At 47.1% G+C, this 20759-nt stretch overlaps 11 non-coding genes across 11 annotated transcripts; 7 read left to right on the plus strand and 4 right to left on the minus strand.

Moving 5' to 3' along the window:
* Positions 1 to 936: 936 nt before the first annotated feature.
* TRNAT-UGU (transfer RNA threonine (anticodon UGU)) lies at positions 937 to 1008 on the plus strand. The gene has a single exon. It is a non-coding gene; the product is annotated as a tRNA-Thr (tRNA).
* Positions 1009 to 2152: 1144 nt separating this feature from the next.
* On the minus strand, positions 2153 to 2247 carry TRNAI-UAU (transfer RNA isoleucine (anticodon UAU)). Its single transcript has 2 exons — positions 2210 to 2247; positions 2153 to 2188 (listed from the first exon to the last, which is right to left on the minus strand). It is a non-coding gene; the product is annotated as a tRNA-Ile (tRNA).
* A 292-nt stretch (positions 2248 to 2539) lies between these two features.
* On the plus strand, positions 2540 to 2621 carry TRNAS-GCU (transfer RNA serine (anticodon GCU)). The gene has a single exon. It is a non-coding gene; the product is annotated as a tRNA-Ser (tRNA).
* Positions 2622 to 3737: 1116 nt separating this feature from the next.
* TRNAT-UGU (transfer RNA threonine (anticodon UGU)) lies at positions 3738 to 3809 on the plus strand. Its single transcript has one exon. It is a non-coding gene; the product is annotated as a tRNA-Thr (tRNA).
* A 6871-nt stretch (positions 3810 to 10680) lies between these two features.
* Positions 10681 to 10775, minus strand: TRNAI-UAU (transfer RNA isoleucine (anticodon UAU)). The gene is made up of 2 exons: positions 10738 to 10775; positions 10681 to 10716 (listed from the first exon to the last, which is right to left on the minus strand). It is a non-coding gene; the product is annotated as a tRNA-Ile (tRNA).
* Positions 10776 to 11067: 292 nt separating this feature from the next.
* Positions 11068 to 11149, plus strand: TRNAS-GCU (transfer RNA serine (anticodon GCU)). The gene has a single exon. It is a non-coding gene; the product is annotated as a tRNA-Ser (tRNA).
* A 1116-nt stretch (positions 11150 to 12265) lies between these two features.
* TRNAT-UGU (transfer RNA threonine (anticodon UGU)) lies at positions 12266 to 12337 on the plus strand. The gene has a single exon. It is a non-coding gene; the product is annotated as a tRNA-Thr (tRNA).
* A 1158-nt stretch (positions 12338 to 13495) lies between these two features.
* Positions 13496 to 13590, minus strand: TRNAI-UAU (transfer RNA isoleucine (anticodon UAU)). Its single transcript has 2 exons — positions 13553 to 13590; positions 13496 to 13531 (listed from the first exon to the last, which is right to left on the minus strand). It is a non-coding gene; the product is annotated as a tRNA-Ile (tRNA).
* A 292-nt stretch (positions 13591 to 13882) lies between these two features.
* TRNAS-GCU (transfer RNA serine (anticodon GCU)) lies at positions 13883 to 13964 on the plus strand. Its single transcript has one exon. It is a non-coding gene; the product is annotated as a tRNA-Ser (tRNA).
* A 1116-nt stretch (positions 13965 to 15080) lies between these two features.
* TRNAT-UGU (transfer RNA threonine (anticodon UGU)) lies at positions 15081 to 15152 on the plus strand. Its single transcript has one exon. It is a non-coding gene; the product is annotated as a tRNA-Thr (tRNA).
* A 5234-nt stretch (positions 15153 to 20386) lies between these two features.
* On the minus strand, positions 20387 to 20481 carry TRNAI-UAU (transfer RNA isoleucine (anticodon UAU)). Its single transcript has 2 exons — positions 20444 to 20481; positions 20387 to 20422 (listed from the first exon to the last, which is right to left on the minus strand). It is a non-coding gene; the product is annotated as a tRNA-Ile (tRNA).
* Between the last annotated feature and the right edge of the window lie 278 nt (positions 20482 to 20759).

A 20759-nucleotide genomic window follows, 5' to 3' on the forward strand; every position in this document is an offset into this window, starting at 1 on the left:
AGGATTGCCTTTCCCTCACTCCTGGCCTTCTAACTAACCCTGGTCGTAGTGGGCGTAGTGGGGCTCCGCGGAGCTACGCGGAGTGGGCGAGAAGCTACGCCCACTCCCGCACTCCGCGTAGCCCCACTACGCACCTCCCTCCCGCTCTCCCCTACATATATTATTTAAGCAACTACCCTTAATAAAACAATTTTAAAGCACTTACCGTGTCCGGGGCTCGTCCGGGGCTCCCTCTTGGAATAGCGACGTCCTGGATACCAATGCGCATGCGCGGGAGGCCGCGCATGCGCATTGGTATCCAGGAAGGGACGCTATTCCAAGAGGGAGCCCCCGAAGAGCCCCGGACATGGTAAGTGCTTTAAAAATTGTTTCATTAAGGTTAGTTGCTTAAATAATGTATGTAGGGGAGGGCGGGAGGGAGGCGGGTGGCGGCCGAATCGGCTACGCACACGGAGTGGGCGTAGTGTTGCCGGCTACGTTGTCTACGCAAAATGCGTAGAAGGCAACACTACGCCTGCTCCGTGGGCGTAGCCGATTCGGACGCCCAGGGTTACTTCTAACCAGTTTGGATCGAAAGACTGATAAGAAAGCAGCTCTTACTCCTAAAGTTTCAGCCATCTCAAGTGTATGACTGTTGACATATGTCTGCCCCACAGAGACAGATCACTTCTAATAAGTGAGTTCTCTATCTGTCACTGATTGTGGACATACTAACTAGAGCTATCAGTATGGTCATAAATGTGAATACTCTTATGTTCTCAAATCAAAATGGAGTTTTTCCTACTTCCAAGAAAAGTGTCTTAAGCATGCTCTTCAATTTGTGCACGCATGTAGACATTCAAATGCAACTGCATTTCCATACAGAGTCTCAAAATCATAGATATCTTCATACCGCAGTAAGAATACATGAAGCGATTTACATACTGCAGGCAGGCTGGCCTTGTAGCTCAGTGGCAGAGCACTGGTCTTGTAAACCAGGGGTCATGAGTTCAAGCCTCATCAGGGCCTTTTTATATGTGAGTTTCTGTATGTTGTTTCCAAGTCATTCTTTCTAGGAGTCACACCTTGTCTTAAGTTTGCTTATTGACAAGCTTCCCTTTCCTGCTTTCATCGTATCAAGAAGACTTCATGAAAACCATTGAACCATAAACTATCGCCTCACCCCTTCCGATCGCCTGACAAACGCCATTCTCACCCCGCCGGGCAAAGCCAAATAAGCCATGCATATTTGAAGTTCCTTTGAAAGTCAGAGCGAGGACTATGACCTCTGTTCCGACTGAGTCTGCATCCACAGAAAGGATGAAATAAGGATCTAGAAATTTCACCAAGGAGATGTGAACTTCATCCCCCTTAAAATACTTTTCCTCCCAGATGCCCCGGCTCTTAGTCAAATGAGGTTAATCTTCAAAACCCCACCCCCACTAACCATAAATATCCGACTCTCCTGCTGTCCATTCAAATGATACAAGGTATCTTGTACATAGAGAGAATGTGAGAAAAAGCAGAATCGCTTCATAGATTTGGTGACCTTGGATGGGTGGGCTGGATAAAGAAGTGAACCTGATTTAGGGAAAAGGAGTATCGTGATGGGGATGAGGAAAAGAGAACATGGACCACATTCACAAGTTAGAGAAATAAATATATTAGGTTGAATGGTTTTAAAAAGTTAACTTTGAGCATGAATTGTTTTTTTAAACTGCAAAGAATAAAAAAAATCAATGTGGGATTGGAGGCACAATCTGAGCAGAAAGCACCATAAGCTGCTATGGTGCAACTCTTATGTTGACTAGAAACATTAATATGATGACGCTCTTCTTTTGATATGTCTTTCAGTTAAATTTTACTGTAAGTAGCTGATACAGCACTGTTTGCAGCTCCTCAGTATATGGTTATCCCGTGACAACAATGTTTTCATCATATTTATTATTCTACAAATGTATTTTTAAATGCACTGATGTGGTGTTTGCATGCTATGCAAGACGGCACATCATGGAATGTTTATAAGGAGCATCGAATAGGATTGTGATATTTGCACCTGGAAGAGTCGGACACGCAGATCCTGAAAAGAAGTAAAAACTCTCTAGCAAGGGCCGTCTTTCCCCTGAGTTTAATCTTTAGTTTTAGTGAAATGGTTTATGAAAAACCAGTAAGCTGCTCCAGGTGAGGCTCGAACTCACAACCTCGGCATGCATCGATGCAAGTACTGCTGTATAAGTACCGCGCGCTAACCGATTGCGCCACTGGAGCTCACTGTTCTCGTACCTCCCCAGTTGAGCCATCTAGAGCTGACCAAGTAGATACTGGCACTGCTCCCTTATTCACTGTGCAAGATCGACTCACATGCTAGCATGTTATCATGACTATTAAAAACTACAGTCCTAATGGAACAGATTTGATAATTCTGCTATATCATGTGCTCTGTCTATTGAACACCACATATATTTGCCAGTTCTGACACAGTCTAGGAGAAACTTATGATTATTTGTAATTAGCACATCGTAAGAATTTCCTAAAAAATGAAACATAGTCACCTAAGGCAGACGAGGTGGCCGAGTGGTTAAGGCGATGGACTGCTAATCCATTGTGCTCTGCACGCGTGGGTTCAAATCCCACCTTTGTCGGAACGCCATCAGACACTCTTTTGAAGGTGGGCATGTCTCGTAGTACAAATACACTCTCTTTCAAGACACAGCCATAATCCACTAGAAGGGCCCAACTGACTATTCCATTTTGGCAATTATGTCAAATTAAGGGAAGTGTTTTGTGCTTAATTGAAATTAGATCTTTCATGAAGTGTCCAGAGGATTGCCTTTCCCTCACTCCTGGCCTTCTAACTAACCCTGGTCGTAGTGGGCGTAGTGGGGCTCCGCGGAGCTACGCGGAGTGGGCGAGAAGCTACGCCCACTCCCGCACTCCGCGTAGCCCCACTACGCACCTCCCTCCCGCTCTCCCCTACATATATTATTTAAGCAACTACCCTTAATAAAACAATTTTAAAGCACTTACCGTGTCCGGGGCTCGTCCGGGGCTCCCTCTTGGAATAGCGACGTCCTGGATACCAATGCGCATGCGCGGGAGGCCGCGCATGCGCATTGGTATCCAGGAAGGGACGCTATTCCAAGAGGGAGCCCCCGAAGAGCCCCGGACATGGTAAGTGCTTTTAAAATTGTTTTATTAAGGTTAGTTGCTTAAATAATGTATGTAGGGGAGGGCGGGAGGGAGGCGGGTGGCGGCCGAATCGGCTACGCACACGGAGTGGGCGTAGTGTTGCCGGCTACGTTGTCTACGCAAAATGCGTAGAAGGCAACACTACGCCTGCTCCGTGGGCGTAGCCGATTCGGACGCCCAGGGTTACTTCTAACCAGTTTGGATCGAAAGACTGATAAGAAAGCAGCTCTTACTCCTAAAGTTTCAGCCATCTCAAGTGTATGACTGTTGACATATATCTGCCCCACATAGACAGATCACTTCTAATAAGTGAGTTCTCTATCTGTCACTGATTGTGGACATACTAACTAGAGCTATCAGTATGGTCATAAATGTGAATACTCTTATGTTCTCAAATCAAAATGGAGTTTTTCCTACTTCCAAGAAAAGTGTCTTAAGCATGCTCTTCAATTTGTGCACGCATGTAGACATTCAAATGCAACTGCATTTCCATACAGAGTCTCAAAATCATAGATATCTTCATACCGCAGTAAGAATACATGAAGCGATTTACATACTGCAGGCAGGCTGGCCTTGTAGCTCAGTGGCAGAGCACTGGTCTTGTAAACCAGGGGTCATGAGTTCAAGCCTCATCAGGGCCTTTTTATATGTGAGTTTCTGTATGTTGTTTCCAAGTCATTCTTTCTAGGAGTCACACCTTGTCTTAAGTTTGCTTATTGACAAGCTTCCCTTTCCTGCTTTCATCGTATCAAGAAGACTTCATGAAAACCATTGAACCATAAACTATGGCCTCACCCCTTCCGATCGCCTGACGAACGCCTGACAAACGCCATTCTCACAAAAACAATAAAGGAGTATCCACTCAAAAATAGAGAGAACGTAAAAATGTGTTCCTCTGGATAGGGGCTAGGGTGCTCAGTTCAGCACCATGTGCCTCAGCCTGTTTTTGGATAATACATATCCTTTTAGAAGACCCCTCACTCACCAACCTAGTTGGTGACATGCTTCATCATTGGGGTCCCACCCCATAGGCCGAGTGCCTATAGGGTGTGCTGCGACACCTGATTACAGTGGAGCTGGTTCGTTTTTTTCTTTTATATGTACAAGACGATCAAACAAGTGGTTTAAAAAGGGCCAACACTACTCACTGCAAGTAATTTATTCTTGAGTGCTTGAACCCTTAATTAAAAACGTGTTGCACCTATGCCTAATTAGGTAGGCTTCGGTGATATAATTAGTGTTTGATAAAAATAGCTAAGTGTGCTATGTGAAGTGTGGTAAATAATAAAATTTAAAAGGGTCTACATGTTTCAACCATCATATCATTAATTGGTTTTCGTCAGGACCATGTGACTGAACTGGGTGGTCCACACACGCTAAGGTGCGTCCTGCCCTAGTCCAGATTAGAGTGCACAAATTGTGGACTCGTGTAAAATAAGTGCTTATTCTTTTGTTCAAAGAAAAAACCTGTAAAAACAGGGAAGCAAAAGACAAACAGGACGGGGTCACATACTAGGGTAGACATTACATATACATCACATTTAACATATATAGCCATACCAAGTCAATAGTAGATGTTAATCCTGGGTTGGAACAGAGGGATTCATCTATTTTATTTACATTGCTACAGTGCTATAGCAGGACTGTGGCTGGTCGCTACTCGGATAATGCCAAAGAAGTGGTGTCGACCTAGTTCTGGCATTTTTGTGAATAGCTCGTGAGAAAATAATAATAATCGGCGTGCTATGAGTGAGTGATCTCTACTTGTGATCACGAAGTGAACGGCTGCTGGAATATGTGGGCAGTCGTGACGTCGCTTTTGGTGAATTGCGACTGGTATTGTTTTTAGCTTACGCTTCTTTGCGGTATTGCCGCTTCATGGGCACCTGCACTTCCAAGACGGCAAGAGTCCGTCTCCTTCAAATCGTTATGTAGAAAGGGGAAGAAAGGGAAAGGGAAAAATATGCCCGGTTATAGTTGTTTATGATCAATGGAATTTGTAGCCTTGCCCGTCGGCTTACCAAATCAAAAACACGAGGAACCTCTTGTTCCCGCATTAAAACGGTTGCGCATCACTTACTTGCTGCTTCTGTTCATCAGGCGGTAAACCTACTTGGTTCCGGCTGGTGGTGCCCCGAGGAGTAACCGGTTCTCACTGTGCTTGCCGGTAAAGTATCGCTTGGAGCGCTTCCTGGTTGGGCGTGGCCGTATCACGTGGGGTAGTCACGTGACTCCGCCTTGGCCAACCAGGGAGCTCCGGGGGCGGCGCTATCAGTTGGTGTCATCTGTATCTGGCAGACGTAGTCAGAGGGTGTCTCTTGTTTACGTTGCCATAGAAACCAATCGTTTACATGATCGGTCGTTTCGTTGTAGTTTTTCGAAGGAAATTCCTACATTATTAGGGCTTAAAAGAGGGTAGCTTCATAGCCAGTACAAAAGAGAGGGGCAACTCGTAACGGACCTGCGAACAGAGTCAGAAATTCGATTATTTAAACAGTATATTTATGAAGTCTTCATTTTATGCGATGTTCTGTGCAAATTTCGGTACATCATGATATTTCTTGGCAATAGTGAATCATGCCAATACACTATTCCACGGGATATTATCATTCAAACCTGACTTATGGGTAGACAGTCTGTACACCCATCTTTGCTCTTTTTCAAATAGTCTTTTAGTCAGATTCGTACCTGGCTTGACTTGCTCAATGATGGTCCATTCTAAGTCATCTGGTGTATGGCCTTTTGCAAGAAAATGCTCAGTTAGTCTTGTGTTAGTTTTTTGGCACCTGATAGTGCTTCTATGTTCTCCTATCCGGAGTTTTATTTTTCGGCTCGTCATACCCACGTATCTTAGATTACACGGGCATGTCAGCATATAGACAACATTCTCACTGTTGCAATTTGTATGACTCCTGATAGTCCAGGTCTTATTTGGTTCCAATTGCAACGTTTTTGTGTTCTTCGTGAAGGGGCAGACACTACAGGTACCACATCTGAAGTGGCCTGTCACTCTTGGTAAATCCCATAGCGTTGTTTGTGTCTCCCTTTCGGGGTTTGTCTTTATTGGTCTTGTGTTGACCACCCTGTCCTTTATACTCTGCGCCCTTTTGAAGCTGAACAAGGGTTTTTCCCATTTCAGGTTGCCAGTATTTAAAATATTCCAGTGTTTCCTTATTATTCGGGAGACATCATTGGAAATGGTGTTATAGGTAGTAACACATGTCAGGGGTATTTCTCCAGCTGCTTTGTTTGTATGTTCTAAGAGACCAGAGCGTGGTTGGTTCCGCGCACGTTTTTGGCTCTTCTGGAGAATCTTTTTTGGGTACCCCCGGTTCTGCAGTTTTTTTGTGAGATCCTCTGCCTGGTTCTTATAATCAGCCAGTTCACTGCAGTTCCTACGGAGCCTCAGATATTGCCCATAGGGAAGGTTTTCACGCAAAGGTCTCGGGTGGAAGCTGTCGAAGCGTAGCAAGTTATTTTTCGCAGTTGGCTTATGATGGGTCACAGTTGTTAGTTTACCATCTGTTTTTGTGATTGTTATATCAAGAAACACAAGTGTATCTGGACTTTTTTCAAAAGTGAAGCGTAGATGTTCATCACAATTATTTATCCAATTGAAAAAGGAGTTCAAAGAGTCCTCGGTGCCTTTCCAAATGGTCAGCACATCGTCAATGTACCTGCGCCATATTAAGATGTTTGAGCTATAGGGGTTTGTTTGACTAAGGATGTATTTCTCCTCGAAATCGTAAACATACAGTCCCGCTATGCTTGGAGCAAAAGAACTGCCGATGGATGTCCCACCCGTTTGTAGGAAAATCTGGCCTTCAAACTCAAAATAATTTCTTTTGAGAGCCAATCTGGCACATTCTAGAACAAACTCTCTAGGGGTTCTTGACGTCCACTCTTCTTTTGCAAGGGCTCGACCTAGTACATCCAGTGTTGCGTCTTGGGGAATACTGGTGTACAGCCTTTCTATATCGAAACTCACCAATATAGTGTCATTTGCAACAGTGAGTTGATCCAAAATTTGAAGTAAACTTTTTGTATCTTGGAGGTAGGTGCTTGTTTTTTGTACCATTTTTTTGAAAAATACATCACAGAATTGTGAAAGGGGTTCCAACACCGACCCTATGCCAGACACAATGGGTCTGCCAGGTGGTGGTGTCTTGTTCTTGTGTATCTTGGGGAGGGTGTAAAAATATGGAATCTTTTTTTCACTCCCGCACAAGAAATCAGCCTCTTGTTTGGATATAAAGCCTTCCGACTCGCCATGTTCCACTAGCGATTTTATCTCGCTTTCCAGATCTTCCGTTGGATCCACCGGTAGTCTGCGGTAGCTGGTTTGGTCTGCTAATAGTCGAAGACATTCTTTTTGATAGGCTGTGCGATCTTGCACTACAATACCTCCGCCCTTATCTGCAGGCTTTATCACAATCGTGTCGCAGTCTCTCAGGTTATCAAGGGCACTCCTTTCTTCCCTGGTTAAGTTCATAAAGGGTTTTTTTGGGGTAGTTGTCTCAATCTCATTAAAGACGGCCTGCTCAAATGTGGAAATTTCCACTGGAATCAAGTGTGGTGGTGGTAAGAACGTGGACTTATTCCTAAGTCCAGTTTCGTTCATGTCCAGGCTTTCTTCATTGTTAGTTTTTTTCTCAAAAAAGGCTTTCAATCGTAGTTTTCGGAAGAAAGACGACAGTTCACAATGCAACTTGAATTTATCGAGGTTAGCAGTGGGTACATACCCCAAGCCTTTGTTCAGTACTGAGTTTTCAGCCATACTCAATTGTCTGCTTGACAGGTTTGTTATCAAGTTTTCCGACTGCTTAGGCCTGCTTGTTGTGGGTTGTTCCTGTTCTTGCTCGCATTCGGATCTTCCGGTGCCCAATGTACTTGGCCCCCTTGATTCTGGGTTTTTCTTCTTCCCCGTCCTCTCCCGCCCCGGTACAAAAAAGGCGGTCTATAGGCATTCGGTTGGAAGAAAGGTTGCTGGAACGGAGGTTGCCAGCCATACATTCCCATATTTTGTGGGTTGTAGTAGGGATCAATATACCCTTGCATCGGTACTGGGTTCATGGGTGGCCAGTTGCCTTGTCCTCTGCCCCGTCTTTACCGGCAAGCACAGTGAGAACCGGTTACTCCTCGGGGCACCACCAGCCGGAACCAAGTAGGTTTACCGCCTGATGAACAGAAGCAGCAAGTAAGTGATGCGCAACCGTTTTAATGCGGGAACAAGAGGTTCCTCGTGTTTTTGATTTGGTAAGCCGACGGGCAAGGCTACAAATTCAATTGATCATAAACAACTATAACCGGGCATATTTTTCCCTTTCCCTTTCTTCCCCTTTCTACATAACGATTTGAAGGAGACGGACTCTTGCCGTCTTGGAAGTGCAGGTGCCCATGAAGCGGCAATACCGCAAAGAAGCGTAAGCTAAAAACAATACCAGTCGCAATTCACCAAAAGCGACGTCACGACTGCCCACATATTCCAGCAGCCGTTCACTTCGTGATCACAAGTAGAGATCACTCACTCATAGCACGCCGATTATTATTATTTTCTCACGAGCTATTCACAAAAATGCAAGAACTAGGTCGACACCACTCCTTTGGCATTATCCGAGTAGCGACCAGCCACAGTCCTGCTATAGCACTGTAGCAATGTAAATAAAATAGATGAATCCCTCTGTTCCAACCCAGGATTAACATCTACTATTGACTTGGTATGGCTATATATGTTAAATGTGATGTATATGTAATGTCTACCCTAGTATGTGACCCCGTCCTGTTTGTCTTTTGCTTCCCTGTTTTTACAGGTTTTTTCTTTGAACAAAAGAATAAGCACTTATTTTACACGAGTCCACAATTTGTGCACTCTAATCTGGACTAGGGCAGGACGCACCTTAGCGTGTGTGGACCACCCAGTTCAGTCACATGGTCCTGACGAAAACCAATTAATGATATGATGGTTGAAACATGTAGACCCTTTTAAATTTTATTATTTACCACACTTCACATAGCACACTTAGCTATTTTTATCAAACACTAATTATATCACCGAAGCCTACCTAATTAGGCATAGGTGCAACACGTTTTTAATTAAGGGTTCAAGCACTCAAGAATAAATTACTTGCAGTGAGTAGTGTTGGCCCTTTTTAAACCACTTGTTTGATCGTCTTGTACATATAAAAGAAAAAAACGAACCAGCTCCACTGTAATCAGGTGTCGCAGCACACCCTATAGGCACTCGGCCTATGGGGTGGGACCCCAATGATGAAGCATGTCACCAACTAGGTTGGTGAGTGAGGGGTCTTCTAAAAGGATATGTATTATCCAAAAACAGGCTGAGGCACATGGTGCTGAACTGAGCACCCTAGCCCCTATCCAGAGGAACACATTTTTACGTTCTCTCTATTTTTGAATGGATACTCCTTTATTGTTTTTGTAAGTAATTCTGGGGACCAGGAGTTCTCAAACTCACATTGATAAAGTGTAAAATCCCTTACTCTCTCGCTTTGTTATTTAAAAAAAAAAACGCCATTCTCACCCCGCCGGGCAAGCCCTGCCGGGCAAAGCTAAATAAGCCATGCATATTTGAAGTTCCTTTGAAAGTCAGAGCGAGGACTATGACCTCTGTTCAGACTGAGTCTGCATCCACAGAAAGGATGAAATAAGGATCTAGAAATTTCACCAAGGAGATGTGAACTTCATCCCCCTTAAAATACTTTCCCTCCCAGATGCCCCGGCTCTTAGTCAAATGAGGTTAATCTTCAAAACCCCACCCCCACTAACCATAAATATCCGAATCTCCTGCTGTCCATTCAAATGATACAAGGTATCTTGTACATAGAGAGAATGTGAGAAAAAGCATAATCGCTTCATAGATTTGGTGACCTTGGATGGGTGGGCTGGATAAAGAAGTGAATCTGATTTCGGGAAAAGGAGTATCGTGATGGGGATGAGGAAAAGAGAACATGGACCACATTCACAAGTTAGAGAAATAAATATATTAGGTTGAATGGTTTTAAAAAGTTAACTTTGAACATGAATTGTTTTTTTAAACTGCAAAGAATAAAAAAAATCAATGTGGGATTGGAGGCACAATCTGAGCAGAAAGCACCATAAGCTGCTATGGTGCAACTCTTATGTTGACTAGAAACATTAATATGATGACGCTCTTCTTTTGATATGTCTTTCAGTTAAATTTTATTGTAAGTAGCTGATACAGCACTGTTTGCAGCTCCTCAGTATATGGTTATCCCGTGACAACAATGTTTTCATCATATTTATTATTCTACAAATGTATTTTTAAATGCACTGATGTGGTGTTTGCATGCTATGCAAGACGGCACATCATGGAATGTTTATAAGGAGCATCGAATAGGATTGTGATATTTGCACCTGGAAGAGTCGGACATGCAGATCCTGAAAAGAAGTAAAAACTCTCTAGCAAGGGCCGTCTTTCCCCTGAGTTTAATCTTTACTTTTAGTGAAATGGTTTATGAAAAACCAGTAAGCTGCTCCAGGTGAGGCTCGAACTCACAACCTCGGCATGCCTCAATGCAAGTACTGCTGTATAAGTACCGCGCGCTAACCGATTGCGCCACTGGAGCTCACTGTTCTCATACCTCCCCAGTTGAGCCATCTAGAGCTGACCAAGTAGATACTGGCACTGCTCCCTTATTCACTGTGCAAGATCGACTCACATGCTAGCATGTTATCATGACTATTAAAAACTACAGTCCTAATGGAACAGATTTGATAATTCTGCTATATCATGTGCTCTGTCTATTGAACACCACATATATTTGCCAGTTCTGACACAGTCTAGGAGAAACTTATGATTATTTGTAATTAGCACATCGTAAGAATTTCCTAAAAAATGAAACATAGTCACCTAAGGCAGACGAGGTGGCCGAGTGGTTAAGGCGATGGACTGCTAATCCATTGTGCTCTGCACGCGTGGGTTCGAATCCCACCTTCGTCGGAACGCCATCAGACACTCTTTTGAAGGTGGGCATGTCTCGTAGTACAATTACACTCTCTTTCAAGACACAGCCATAATCCACTAGAAGGGCCCAACTGACTATTCCATTTTGGCAATTATGTCAAATTAAGGGAAGTGTTTTGTGCTTAATTGAAATTAGATCTTTCATGAAGTGTCCAGAGGATTGCCTTTCCCTCACTCCTGGCCTTCTAACTAACCCTGGTCGTAGTGGGCGTAGTGGGGCTCCGCGGAGCTACGCGGAGTGGGCGAGAAGCTACGCCCACTCCCGCACTCCGCGTAGCCCCACTACGCACCTCCCTCCCGCTCTCCCCTACATACATTATTTAAGCAACTACCCTTAATAAAACAATTTTAAAGCACTTGCCGTGTCCGGGGCTCGTCCGGGGCTCCCTCTTGGAATAGCATCGTCCTGGATACCAATGCGCATGCGCGGGAGGCCGCGCATGAGCATTGGTATCCAGGAAGGGACGCTATTCCAAGAGGGAGCCCCGGAAGAGCCCCGGACACGGTAAGTGCTTTAAAAATTGTTTTATTAAGGTTAGTTGCTTAAATAATGTATGTAGGGGAGGGCGGGAGGGAGGCGGGTGGCGGCCGAATCGGCTACGCACACGGAGTGGGCGTAGTGTTGCCGGATACGCTGTCTACGCAAAATGCGTAGAAGGCAACACTACGCCTACTCCGTGGGCGTAGCCGATTCGGACGCCCAGGGTTACTTCTAACCAGTTTGGATAGATAGACTGATAAGAAAGCAGCTCTTACTCCTAAAGTTTCAGCCATCTCAAGTGTATGACTGTTGACATATGTCTGCCCCACAGAGACAGATCACTTCTAATAAGTGAGTTCTCTATCTGTCACTGATTGTGGACATACTAACTAGAGCTATCAGTATGGTCATAAATGTGAATGCTCTTATGTTCTCAAATCAAAATGGAGTTTTTCCTACTTCCAAGAAAAGTGTCTTAAGCATGCTCTTCAATTTGTGCACGCATGTAGACATTCAAATGCAACTGCATTTCCATACAGAGTCTCAAAATCATAGATATCTTCATACCGCAGTAAGAATACATGAAGCGATTTACATACTGCAGACAGGCTGGCCTTGTAGCTCAGTGGCAGAGCACTGGTCTTGTAAACCAGGGGTCATGAGTTCAAGCCTCATCAGGGCCTTTTTATATGTGAGTTTCTGTATGTTGTTTCCAAGTCATTCTTTCTAGGAGTCACACCTTGTCTTAAGTTTGCTTATTGACAAGCTTCCCTTTCCTGCTTTCATCGTATCAAGAAGACTTCATGAAAACCATTGAACCATAAACTATCGCCTCACCCCTTCCGATCGCCTGACAAACGCCATTCTCACCCCGCCGGGCAAGCCCTGCCGGGCAAAGCCAAATAAGCCATGCATATTTGAAGTTCCTTTGAAAGTCAGAGCGAGGACTATGACCTCTGTTCCGACTGAGTCTGCATCCACAGAAAGGATGAAATAAGGATCTAGAAATTTCACCAAGGAGATGTGAACTTCATCCCCCTTAAAATACTTTTCCTCCCAGATGCCCCGGCTCTTAGTCAAATGAGGTTAATCTTCAAAACCCCACCCCCACTAACCATAAATATCCGACTCTCCTGCTGTCCATTCAAATGATACAAGGTATCTTGTACATAGAGAGAATGTGAGAAAAAGCAGAATCGCTTCATAGATTTGGTGACCTTGGATGGGTGGGCTGGATAAAGAAGTGAACCTGATTTCGGGAAAAGGAGTATCGTGATGGGGATGAGGAAAAGAGAACATGGACCACATTCACAAGTTAGAGAAATAAATATATTAGGTTGAATGGTTTTAAAAAGTTAACTTTGAGCATGAATTGTTTTTTTAAACTGCAAAGAATAAAAAAAATCAATGTGGGATTGGAGGCACAATCTGAGCAGAAAGCACCATAAGCTGCTATGGTGCAACTCTTATGTTGACTAGAAACATTAATATGATGACGCTCTTCTTTTGATATGTCTTTCAGTTAAATTTTACTGTAAGTAGCTGATACAGCACTGTTTGCAGCTCCTCAGTGTATGGTTATCCTTTGACAACAATGTTTTCATCATATTTATTATTCTACAAATGTATTTTTAAATGCACTGATGTGGTGTTTGCATGCTATGCAAGACGGCACATCATGGAATGTTTATAAGGAGCATCGAATAGGATTGTGATATTTGCACCTGGAAGAGTCGGACACGCAGATCCTGAAAAGAAGTAAAAACTCTCTAGCAAGGGCCGTCTTTCCCCTGAGTTTAATCTTTACTTTTAGTGAAATGGTTTATGAAAAACCAGTAAGCTGCTCCAGGTGAGGCTCGAACTCACAACCTCGGCATGCCTCAATGCAAGTACTGCTGTATAAGTACCGCACGCTAACCGATTGCGCCACTGGAGCTCACTGTTCTCATACCTCCCCAGTTGAGCCATCTAGAGCTGACCAAGGAGATACTGGCACTGCTCCCTTATTCACTGTGCAAGATCGACTCACATGCTAGCATGTTATCATGACTATTAAAAACTACAGTCCTAATGGAACAGATTTGATAATTCTGCTATATCATGTGCTCTGTCTATTGAACACCACATATATTTGCCAGTTCTGACACAGTCTAGGAGAAACTTATGATTATTTGTAATTAGCACATCGTAAGAATTTCCTAAAAAATGAAACATAGTCACCTAAGGCAGACGAGGTGGCCGAGTGGTTAAGGCGATGGACTGCTAATCCATTGTGCTCTGCACGCGTGGGTTCGAATCCCACCTTCGTCGGAACGCCATCAGACACTCTTTTGAAGGTGGGCATGTCTCGTAGTACAATTACACTCTCTTTCAAGACACAGCCATAATCCACTAGAAGGGCCCAACTGACTATTCCATTTTGGCAATTATATCAAATTAAGGGAAGTGTTTTGTGCTTAATTGAAATTAGATCTTTCATGAAGTGTCCAGAGGATTGCCTTTCCCTCACTCCTGGCCTTCTAACTAACCCTGGTCGTAGTGGGCGTAGTGGGGCTCCGCGGAGCTACGCGGAGTGGGCGAGAAGCTACGCCCACTCCCGCACTCCGCGTAGCCCCACTACGCACCTCCCTCCCGCTCTCCCCTACATACATTATTTAAGCAACTACCCTTAATAAAACAATTTTAAAGCACTTACCGTGTCCGGGGCTCGTCCGGGGCTCCCTCTTGGAATAGCATCGTCCTGGATACCAATGCGCATGCGCGGGAGGCCGCGCATGCGCATTGGTATCCAGGAAGGGACGCTATTCTAAGAGGGAGCCCCGGAAGAGCCCCGGACACGGTAAGTGCTTTAAAAATTGTTTTATTAAGGTTAGTTGCTTAAATAATGTATGTAGGGGAGGGCGGGAGGGAGGCGGGTGGCGGCCGAATCGGCTATGCACACGGAGTGGGCGTAGTGTTGCCGGCTACGCTGTCTACGCAAAATGCGTAGAAGGCAACACTACGCCTACTCCGTGGGCGTAGCCGATTCGGACGCCCAGGGTTACTTCTAACCAGTTTGGATAGATAGACTGATAAGAAAGCAGCTCTTACTCCTAAAGTTTCAGCCATCTCAAGTGTATGACTGTTGACATATGTCTGCCCCACAGAGACAGATCACTTCTAATAAGTGAGTTCTCTATCTGTCACTGATTGTGGACATACTAACTAGAGCTATCAGTATGGTCATAAATGTGAATACTCTTATGTTCTCAAATCAAAATGGAGTTTTTCCTACTTCCAAGAAAAGTGTCTTAAGCATGCTCTTCAATTTGTGCACGCATGTAGACATTCAAATGCAACTGCATTTCCATACAGAGTCTCAAAATCATAGATATCTTCATACCGCAGTAAGAATACATGAAGCGATTTACATACTGCAGGCAGGCTGGCCTTGTAGCTCAGTGGCAGAGCACTGGTCTTGTAAACCCGGGGTCATGAGTTCAAGCCTCATCAGGGCCTTTTTATATGTGAGTTTCTGTATGTTGTTTCCAAGTCATTCTTTCTAGGAGTCACACCTTGTCTTAAGTTTGCTTATTGACAAGCTTCCCTTTCCTGCTTTCATCGTATCAAGAAGACTTCATGAAAACCATTGAACCATAAACTATCCCCTCACCCCTTCCGATCGCCTGACGAACGCCTGACAAACGCCATTCTCACCCCGCCGGGCAAGCCCTGCCGGGCAAAGCCAAATAAGCCATGCATATTTGAAGTTCCTTTGAAAGTCAGAGCGAGGACTATGACCTCTGTTCCGACTGAGTCTGCATCCACAGAAAGGACACCCCCGCGCCGCACGGCCACCAGCTGCTGCGTGTGCCCCTCTGCTGTGCCTTACTGCCTCGCCGCCGGCCTCGCGGCCGCCTTGCGTCTCCCCTTGTGTTTTGCTCCATCTGTTTTGTCCGTAATTTGTGCTTGTATTTTTTTGGTATTTTTTTGCTGTGTTTTGCTCCATCTGTTTTGTCCGTAATTTGTGCTTGTATTTTTTGGTATTTTTTTTTTGCTGTGCTAACGTTTCTTCCTCCTGTTCTCTCGATCTGTTCCCCCCCCCATCTGTGCCTGTTGTATTGTAATTGTTTGTTTACTCGGCCCCTTCCTGTTTTCTCGCCGCTCTCCCTCCCCGCTTCCCGCCTCCCAGCTGCTCCGCCCACCCGCGCACTTGGCCTTATATGGCGACCGTGCGACGCAGGTGAGTGTGACCCACTTGTGGGACACCCCCGCGCCGCACGGCCACCAGCTGCTGCGTGTGCCCCTCTGCTGTGCCTTACTGCCTCGCCGCCGGCCTCGCGGCCGCCTTGCGTCTCCCCTTGTGTTTTGATCCATCTGTTTTGTCCGTAATTTGTGCTTGTATTTTTTTGGTATTTTTTTGCTGTGTTTTGCTCCATCTGTTTTGTCCGTAATTTGTGCTTGTATTTTTTGGTATTTTTTTTGCTGTGCTAACGTTTCTTCCTCCTGTTCTCTCGATCTGTTTCCCCCCCCATCTGTGCCTGTTGTATTGTAATTGTTTGTTTACTCGGCCCCTTCCTGTTTTCTCGCCGCTCTCCCTCCCCGCTTCCCGCCACCGCCATTTGCCCCGCCCCTTTCTCTTCTGTTCCCTCCCCGCTCCCGCCTCCCAGCTGCTCCGCCCACCCGCGCACTTCGCCTTATATGGCGACCGTGCGAACGCGCAGCGTTGACGCGCAGCGGGCGCGCCGATTGCGCGCCGAAGGCGCGCCAAAGGTAAGCCCGTCTGCGCCCGTCCGCGCCTGGACCGCGCCCAGGGCCAGGACCCCTGGCCCACGAAGACCCCGACCGACCCGCCTGACGTACACCGCCGCCACCCTCATCGCACTCAACACCGGCCGACGCCCAGATTGCCACCAAGCCACACCACGTCGCACCCACGGACCTTTCTGTTGCCACGCCTGCAAATTCACCTGCGTCCGGACCTGCCTCGCACCAGCACCCGCCAAGTCGACCTCCAGCAGCACCCACCTCAAGTGCGTCCTGCTCAACACCCGCTCCGTCCACAGGCACGCCGTCGAACTCTGGAACCTCCTAGATGCCACAGCACCTGACGTTGCCTTCCTCACGGAGACCTGGATGAACGCCTCTTCAGCTCCCGACATCGCCATCGCCATCCCAGAGGGCTACAAGATCGTCCGGAGGGACCGCAACACCAACCAGATGGGAGGAGGCATCGCCATCATCCACAGGAACACCATCCGTCTCACGACCAGCACCGACAACACCCTGACCACCGCCGAACACCTGCATTTCCAGATCCACACCGACCCGAACACCACCCTCAGAGGCACCCTGATCTACCGACCCCCGGGACCACGCACACAATTCAGCGAGGACATCGCCGACTTCGTCACCCCGCATGCCCTCTCCTCCACCGACTACATCCTCCTGGGGGACCTCAACTTCCATCTGGAGAACAACAACGACCGCAACACCAGCACCCTGCTCGACAACCTCGCCAATCTTGGACTCAAGCAGCTGGTGTCCACCCCCACCCACCTCGCCGGACACACACTCGACGCAGTCTTCTCCTCCAGCACAGACATCGACTTCAGCCACGCCACAGAGCTGCAATGGACGGACCACAGCTGCGTCCACTTCACCTTCAAGAGAACGACGACCCACCACCACCAGCAACAGGCCGCCCGCAGAAGCTGGAACAAGATCACAGCAGACCAGCTCGCCACCTCCCTGAGCCAGCACCCTCCTGCCAGCTCAGCAGACCCCAGCCAGGCCGCCGACAACCTCACGAAGTGGATCAGCATCTGCGCGGACGAGCTCGCCCCGATGAGGACCCCGCCCAGCAGACCCGGCAGCAAGAAAGCCCCGTGGTTCACGACGAACTCAAGAGCTCCAAGAAGAACTGCCGAGCCCTCGAGAAAGTCTGGAGAAGGGATCCTACACCGGACAACAGGACCACCTTCAAGCTGGCCACCCGGAACCACCACCAGCTGATCCGCGCCGCCAAGAAAACTGCATACAAGGACCGTCTGGACAACAACGCACACAACTGCAAGGAACTCTTCAACATCGTGAAAGAGCTATCCAACCCCAGCCCAGGAAACAACGACATCACCCCATCGCAAGACCTCTGCAACTCCCTCGCCTCATACTTCCACAACAAGATCACGGACATACACAACAGCTTCAACAACCAACCAACGCACACCATGACCGAACAACCACCCCCCACCACCACCCTCCACGCCTGGACCCCGATCAGCACCGAAGACACCATCGGCACGATGAACTCCATCCACTCCGGATCACCGACCGACCCTTGCCCTCACCACGTCTTCAACAAGGCCGACGCCGTCATCGCACCCCACCTGCGAGACATCATCAACACATCCTTCGACACCGCCACCTTCCCTGAGAGCTGGAAGCCCGCCGAACTCAGCGCTCTACTTAAGAAACCCACAGCGGACCCCACCGAACTCAAGAATTACCGCCCCATCTCGCTCCTCCCGTTTCCCGCCAAAGTCATCGAGAAGACCGTCAACAAGCAGATGGCCGCCTTCCTCGAGACGAATGGATCCCTCGACCCCTCACAATCCGGCTTCCGAGCCAATCACAGCACCGAGACCGCCCTCCTCGCCGCCACCGATGACATCCGAGCCTTGATGGACAACGGAGAAACTGCGGCCCTCATCCTCCTAGACCTCTCCGCGGCATTCGACACTGTCTGCCACCGCACCCTAGTACAGCGCCTCAGCAACGCCGGAATCCAGGACAAGGCACTGGAATGGATCATCTCCTTCCTCGACGGCAGAACACAGAGAGTCCGCCTACCACCGTACAAGTCAGAGGCCTCCAAAGTCATCTGCGGCGTCCCTCAAGGATCCTCGCTGAGCCCCACCCTCTTCAACATCTACATGAGCCCCCTTGCGGCCATCGCACGCCAACACAACCTCAGCATAATCTCCTACGCCGACGACACCCAGCTGATCCTCTCCCTGACCAACGACACCGCCGCCGCCAGAGCCAACCTGCACGAAGGGATGAAAGAAGTAGCCGAGTGGATGACGACCAGCCGCCTGAAACTGAACTCTGACAAGACGGAGGTCCTCATCCTGGGCTCTTCACCCTCCGCCTGGGACGACTCCTGGTGGCCTCCCGCCCTGGGCACCGCACCCAAACCGACAGACCATGCACGCAACCTGGGCTTCATCCTGGACTCCTCCCTCTCCATGACCAGACAAGTCAACGCCGTCTCCTCGTCGTGCTTCAACATCCTACGCATGCTACGGAAGATCTTCTGGTGGATCCCCACCGAGACCAGGAAGACCGTCACCCAGGCCCTCGTCACCAGCCGACTGGACTACGGCAACGCCCTCTACGCCGGTACCACCGCCAAGCTCCAGAAGAGACTCCAGCGGATCCAGAACGCCTCAGCCAGACTCATCCTCGACATACCACGAACCAGCCACATCTCCGGACATCTGAGAGACCTTCACTGGCTCCCCGTCAACAAAAGAATCACCTTCCGCCTCCTCGCCCACGCACACAAAGCCCTACACGACCAAGGCCCGAGCTACCTCAACAGCCGGATCAACTTCTACGCTCCCAAACGCCACCTCCGATCAGCCAACCACGCCCTCGCCGCCGTCCCCCGCATCCGAAGAGCAACTACAGGAGGAAGGTCCTTCTCCTACCTGGCTGCCAAGACCTGGAACTCCCTCCCGACCGACCTGCGCCTGACCCGGAACCACCTCTCCTTCAGGAAGAAGCTGAAGACCTGGCTGTTCGAGCAGTAGCGGCACCCCCCCTCCCCCAGCGCCTTGAGACCCTACGGGTATGTAGCGCGCTATATAAATGCCATTGATTGATTGATTGATTGATGAAATAAGGATCTAGAAATTTCACCAAGGAGATGTGAACTTCATCCCCCTTAAAATACTTTTCCTCCCAGATGCCCCGGCTCTTAGTCAAATGAGGTTAATCTTCAAAACCCCACCCCCACTAACCATAAATATCCGACTCAACTGCTGTCCATTCAAATGATACAAGGTATCTTGTACATAGAGAGAATGTGAGAAAAAGCAGAATCGCTTCATAGATTTGGTGACCTTGGATGGGTGGGCTGGATAAAGAAGTGAACCTGATTTCGGGAAAAGGAGTATCGTGATGGGGATGAGGAAAAGAGAACATGGACCACATTCACAAGTTAGAGAAATAAATATATTAGGTTGAATGGTTTTAAAAAGTTAACTTTGAGCATGAATTGTTTTTTTAAACTGCAAAGAATAAAAAAAATCAATGTGGTATTGGAGGCACAATCTGAGCAGAAAGCACCATAAGCTGCTATGGTGCAACTCTTATGTTGACTAGAAACATTAATATGATGACGCTCTTCTTTTGATATGTCTTTCAGTTAAATTTTACTGTAAGTAGCTGATACAGCACTGTTTGCAGCTCCTCAGTATATGGTTATCCCGTGACAACAATGTTTTCATCATATTTATTATTCTACAAATGTATTTTTAAATGCACTGATGTGGTGTTTGCATGCTATGCAAGACGGCACATCATGGAATGTTTATAAGGAGCATCGAATAGGATTGTGATATTTGCACCTGGAAGAGTCGGACACGCAGATCCTGAAAAGAAGTAAAAACTCTCTAGCAAGGGCTGTCTTTCCCCTGAGTTTAATCTTTAGTTTTAGTGAAATGGTTTATGAAAAACCAGTAAGCTGCTCCAGGTGAGGCTCGGACTCACAACCTCGGCATGCCTCAATGCAAGTACTGCTGTATAAGTACCGCGCGCTAACCGATTGCGCCACTGGAGCTCACTGTTCTCATACCTCCCCAGTTGAGCCATCTAGAGCTGACCAAGTAGATACTGGCACTGCTCCCTTATTCACTGTGCAAGATCGACTCACATGCTAGCATGTTATCATGACTATTAAAAACTACAGTCCTAATGGAACAGATTTGATAATTCTGCTATATCATGTGCTCTGTCTATTGAACACCACATATATTTGCCAGTTCTGACACAGTCTAGGAGAAACTTATGATTATTTGTAATTAGCACATCGTAAGAATTTCCTAAAAAATGAAACAT

Source organism: Lissotriton helveticus, chromosome 5_1 (assembly GCF_964261635.1).
Source record: "Lissotriton helveticus chromosome 5_1, aLisHel1.1, whole genome shotgun sequence".
NCBI classification, from domain to species: Eukaryota; Metazoa; Chordata; class Amphibia; order Caudata; family Salamandridae; genus Lissotriton; species Lissotriton helveticus.